The sequence below is a fragment of the Astatotilapia calliptera genome, chromosome 1, assembly GCF_900246225.1.
Source record: "Astatotilapia calliptera chromosome 1, fAstCal1.2, whole genome shotgun sequence".
NCBI classification, from domain to species: Eukaryota; Metazoa; Chordata; class Actinopteri; order Cichliformes; family Cichlidae; genus Astatotilapia; species Astatotilapia calliptera.
Genome location: NC_039302.1, coordinates 31,023,471 through 31,029,823, shown reverse-complemented (window position 1 = coordinate 31,029,823; position 6,353 = coordinate 31,023,471). Strand labels below are relative to the sequence as shown.

Here is a 6,353-nt window from a genome sequence, read left to right as displayed (position 1 = left end):
ATATATATATATATATATATATATATATATACATATATATATATATATATATATACATATATATATATATATATATATATATATATATATATATATATATATATATATATATATATATATATATACATATATATACATATATATATATATATATATATATATATATATATATATATATATATATATATATATATATGTGTGTGTGTGTGTGTATGTATGCATGTATGGGTGTATGTGTGTGTGTTTACTGCTACATCCTGGACAGATTACAAGTCTATCACAGTGTTTATCCCTAGTGTAGTGATACGAGCATTGCTACATAAGGGTGTAAAATATCATAGTTAAAAGTATTTCTAGATTATAACAAAAAGTGAAATTGAAAAAATACTTTGTCAGATTAAATCAAACTGTTTCTATTTAACATTTAAGCCCTTGTGTGATTCTTTAATATGAAATGAACCCATTCCTGTAGACACTAACTTACTATTTACAATTCCACATGTGTGCCATCTGGAATTGTCACATATATACCCCCCTGGTGCAGAGATGCTTCATATTATATGCAAATGTTAAAAAAAGCTCTTGAGATAATGTAAACAATGTCAAGATGTCACACAAAAATAAATACACATGGACTTTGTTGCTAGGTGACAAGTTAGGCAAAGCAGCTGAACATCCAACAGTTTGGACAAAACAAAAAGCAGCAACATGTAGGGCATTTTTGACAAAGAAAATTCTAATAGCTCCACTTTTTTATTTGAAGTTCTACATGTTTGCCACATTTCTATTAAAAATGTATGGTGTAGTGGCTGACAATTTATTCATAGTTAAATTTCGGTTGGGAACTAGCGTGACAAATAATATGTTTTATTTAACTACTTTCATCTGAGTTCCGCAAATCGCCAACTATGGATCCAAGTCCTTAACGTTGTTTACCGAGTCCACATTTATCCCATTTTGCTTTGTGTGGTGCATAAAATCATGTATCATATCCCTCTACTGCACACTCAACCAGACAGATGATCTAATTTCAAGTTAGCGGTCTTTAACTACCTAACTATTTGAAAGAACCCCAAGAGTAGCAGCAATCTGTACCTACATATTAAAGTTTTCAAAACAACAAAATAAAAGCTTGACATTTGACATTGGGGGTAAAATATGGTAAAATGTTCAATTTGGCATCAAGGAAATCAAAATTAAATGATGTTGGAAAGAAAAAATAATAACTTAAATTGCTTTGATATCTCTGTCAGTCATTACTGTCATTTTTTTTCCAGTTCCTGTCATTTACAAATTTTCCACAAACAAGCAGGTGTTACATCTTTAGAGACACCAGATAACATTAACAAACGCATATTTAATCCTAACGTGCCATATGCTAGAAAAATGCAGCTAACTTCAAACCGCTTAACATGGAGGTCTGCAGGGATTCATGGATGCATCATCCTGACGGTGTTGTTCTCTCATAGTAAAAGTAGCATAAATAAATACATATACAACTAGTTGCTTGACATAATGTTATTAAAACATAATTAAACAAAGCATTTTCATAAAATCCAAGAATAATTGAGAATGTAGACACTTGTTTGTGTGCTAATAATTAGGTCAGGTTCTTTGATCAGTGCAGCACAGAAAACAAGACAATACTGTAGCTTTGACAACTCACAATCGAAAAATAAAAGCCCCCGCTCACTTGCAATACACCTGACGGTGTTTTTTCTTTGTTAAGTTATGCCGTACTCACATGCTGCAAAACCTGTCAACACGAGCAAGAACAATCTCTTCTAATGAGTAAGCCTTAGGGAAGCAGTGGTATAGGCTTCTTACAGACTGGATTAGTGAATGTGGTGGTAAGGCTGTCTCCCGAGGGTGCTTACATCTACACTATCAGAGTCACAGTGACTTCGTTGTCAAGGTCAAGCAAATGAGTCAGGTGGGATGGCTCACTGCAGGCAGAGGGAGCACAACTGTCCTCCATCCGTCACGGCATGATACAGCTTGACTGTGGTGACTTAATGCCACTGAGCCATTGTGGCTCAGCGGTTAGTGCTGCCATGTCACAACGAGAAGGGCACAGGTTTCATTTAGGTTCTTTGAGGAGTGTGTTTAATCTCACCATTCTGGCACTGGTTTCAGTCAGGTGCCTTAAATATTTTTTTTTCCTTTCTTAATGAACCGTAAACAGAAATGAAAATATCATATGAGGAAATTACTACAATCAAGCCATAGTTTCCATTTATCTTTGCGCCAGAATGTCACTGGGCAAGATGCCTTGCAAGCTGTTTGCAGGGAATTGTGAATATAACAGTTAATACTTTACTGTTGCTTCCATTACAGCTATATCAGCAGTGATATCTTGGGAAAATAAGATGCTTAGTGTGTGAGAAATAGTGTGTCCCAGTAGGCAAGCTTCCATAACCACCACAATAGTCAGAGGGATAAGCCAGCACAGCTCTAATTAGTTCAACAGAGGAACTTTTAAGGGCTGCATCAGAGCCAGGGGCTGAATAAATACATATAAATCTCCAACAGAAAAAAAATCAGAGTAATATTCCTTTCATTGCGATCAGCATTAACCTGAAGCACTCGTCTGCTTTGCTCTACAGTGTGTGAGAGCCTTTTTCTGATAAGCTAGATACACCTATTGAATTTGCTGATTAAAGTCATATCAGGCAGTGCTCCTGACAGCTGTGCAAAGATACAAGTCTGAAGTCTGTGGAATCATTTTCAGAACACCACAAGTTTCCCACACCAGAAAGGATGAATGCTACACAGCTGCATCAGAAAAATTATTTCATATCCATGCTAAAATGGTTTTCATTTAAAAATGAGGCTTCTTTCTGGTGAGATGAAGCTAAGGCCCCTTGAGTGATTTACTCACTTTCTCTGGAAGCTCTCAGGCTGCCTGGAGAACTAGAGGCTCCTCCATCACTGCCTCCTTCACTCTAAAAGCCCAGCAGAAGACCCTCATAAACGCATGAGCCATCACTCGTACTCCTGTTTCACACTCTGCAGAGTAGATGTTTTTTCATCTTCGACCTTAACTGGTCATCTTACACTCTTAAAAATGCTGGGTTATTTTGACAATTCAACTGCTGGGTAAAAGCCGTAGGTTTGTAAGTTGGGTTATTGTGACCAAATACTGGTTCAAAAGTCATGACTCAGGAGTTGGGTTGGTGATGTGCCAGGTTCTTCAATTCACTCCACAGCTTGACTAATAGGTTGGGCAGCTTTGATAAAATATTGGGTCAAATTTTTACCCAATTGTTAGGGTTGAAGATAAGCCTGAGAAGAAGCCACATCACTCTTCACAAACTGCCTTTTTCAATTCTTCTCCACTACTATGAAATAAAACATGGTAAGTAAAAAGTGAATTCTAACAGTTTGAAAATCATAGGGTTGATAATACAATTTGTTGGTTTAATCTAGACCTTTACCTACTCGTTAAAGGTCTTTTAACAGATAACACCTGCCAGCTTGTGATGAAGAAAGCTATTTCTACTTAAAAATACTTGATATCATCGTTTAAATTTATTACTTGAAATGAGGCTAATGTTGCTCTGTTTGACAAACTATTTAGAGATCACTGTATGTAGAACAAAGAAAGTATGAGATTGGGTGTTGCATTTGTGTGAAAAAGGTAAAAAAAAAAAAAAGAAAAAGGAACACAGTCTATCTAAACTATTTACCTCGGTAGCTTTAAGGTCCACCACTCCAAAATTTACGTGTAATCAAAGTAAAATAAAACAAAAAACAAAAACAAATTTACTGACTCCTAAATATCATTTGTATTAAGCCTTTTGGCTTAATTCAAAATCTTGGGCCCATTAAAAAAGAGGTCAAAGTAACAGAACTCTTCTCATAAGCTGGCAACAAACAATACTGCTAACTCAAGCAAACTAACCTAACTAAACGAGACAAAGGGGAAACTTAAACAGTGGCTGATCAGCCAACAAAAACACAGAAAGGTGTAGAACACACAAAACCCAATTAAAACTAACATAACAAATTTGATTTCCCCCCATGCTCCCGAGTAGTGGTATGACCCAATTTGCAGGTCTCCACATAAGCTTGCTCCGCCCCTTTTCCACCTTTCAGCTCATCAACCAAGGGACTGGGAGCAGCTGCCACTGAGGTAACTCAGAAAACAAAGAAAGATTAAATCAGACATACATAACAGTGAAAACTAAAATGTGTGCACTTATTTTAGAATACAGTATTATGTAATTGTATAAGTAAATTCATTCTAAACTAAAACCAATTCTTTATTAGCCTGTAAATTAAATCCTATATTTAAAGAAAGAAAAATATAAGTGTAGTGTTATGGTTAAGCTTCTGATGTTTGGTAGACATTAGCACTGTGTGGCTGAAACTGCAGCCATCACAAGTAGATTCAATTATTCTAAAATTACCTTAAAAGTGTTTTAACTTTAATTATTTAACATAGGAACATCCGTGAGGTACATGAGGGGGACATCTTTGGTTGCCAGTCTTGAGGAACACCATATCCATATATGAGGGATGGAGGGTCCAAATACTTATTTTACACTTAATAGAGCGCTATGGAGAAAAGTGAGTATTTCTTGTACATAAACTAAATCAGTTATAAGTTGGTTTTTTTTGTTTGTGTTGGTTTGTGTGGCATTTTCACTGTGGCTACATTTAGGCTTCTTGGTCAGAAGAAGGACACTCCTGGGACACTGCACTGTGCTGGCCCAAGTAAAATGACTCCAGTGGCAGCTCCTAAAGTGTGTGCGCTGGGGTGATGAAAACAAAGAGGACCAGTCAAAAATGTTTGATTTCTTCTATTTTTCCAAAGCTTCTGCTCTTTGTACTCGTTTATTTTACAAGAAATCTACAGAAAAGTAAAGTTTTTGCTTATCCAATTTAATTACCTGCAACTGTTTTTGCTTTCAGCCTAACTTCAGGAATAAAGGCAATTTTAGCATCATGAATAGTAGATCAGTTTCCATGTTTAAAGGACTGCCATGGCACAGGACTTCAATGGATACACACAACAACAATTAAAAAACCTAAATATTGGGCAGTTTTTCAATCTGTATACTGGGTGTCATTGTGATTATAAAAATAAATATACAGTTTGTATGTATTCAATTTCCATATCTTTAAAAGATGTATGCACATTATATGTCACTCATCCAAGTGACATCTTCAGTCATATGCACAATATAGATGCATAAATAATAACATTTGTTTAAATCTATTGCGAAGTTGGCAAAAAGGTTTGTACAACCTTGTGACAGTGTAAAGTGTATGAAACATAATACTTGATCTTGGTTTAGTCCATCTCCTAACAATTAATTGCCAGCATTCACAACCACAGACTGGTCTACTTTGTTGTTGTTTTGTCCTCTCTGAGCAAATGTCAGGCATAGTGTTGGAGCTCACAGCTTCAGGATTACAGACAACTTAACATTAACCAAACAACTACGACTCAAATATGATCAAATGAATGAGGGCTCATTTAGCTATGGAAGCGTAAAATGTTGCTCATAAAGGTGCATGAAATAATGTGAGAGGGAGATTCCCTCTTGGCACTTTTCCAAAGTGTTGATGTATGTTAAGTCCTGAGATAATCATCAATTCATTAGTTTTTTTTTTTTTTTAAGTTAAGAGTTTTTACATGTAATTTGTTCTATAAACAGAGCTGGCTTTACATAGCATGTCTTTATGTGTATTAACATGTACATGTTATGTAACCAAAGACTAATTTGAAATAATTGATATAATATAATGAATTATATACTTTTTTTTTTACATGCATGTAACTTTAATTGATATATTTTTTATGAATTTGCTGTCCATGTTTTATGTATCATACGGCAATAAAAAGATTTTTTGAGAAAATCTGTTTTGAATCTAGTTATTATATGCTGAATTTTATAGCAAGTAGAAATCTTAACCCAAACATTAATGGTAATATAACCCATGTGATGGGTTCTGACTTTCAACCCAAAGTTTGGTAACCTCAACTTCAAACATTGGTCAATTTAACCCAATTTCTGGATAGTTATCCTAACCCAGTGTGCTTGGTGAAACCAGTAAACCAACCCTGTTAAGTTGAAACAACCCAGCGTTGGCTCGGTCCGTATTTGACCCAGCATTAGGTTACTGATTGGGTCATTTTTAACCCAGCATTTTTAAGAGTGTACAACAACAGCAGCAACTATTGCATACACTTAACTACTAGGGGTGTGACGATACACAAAATTCACGGTTCGGTTCGGTTTGATACTTTGGTGTCACGGTTTGATATTTTTTCGATACAAAAAAATGTTCATGCCTTTTTAATTTGTCATTTATTCAAATTATAAATATATATTTTAACTCAA

At 35.1% G+C, this 6,353-nt stretch overlaps 1 long non-coding RNA gene across 1 annotated transcript; it reads left to right on the top strand.

Annotated features, from left to right (window-relative positions):
* The first annotated feature begins 4,031 nt into the window (after positions 1 to 4,031).
* LOC113024019 (uncharacterized) lies at positions 4,032 to 5,088 on the top strand. The gene is made up of 3 exons (XR_003272629.1): positions 4,032 to 4,135; positions 4,448 to 4,572; positions 4,667 to 5,088. It is a non-coding gene; the product is annotated as an uncharacterized LOC113024019 (long non-coding RNA).
* Positions 5,089 to 6,353: the final 1,265 nt, after the last annotated feature.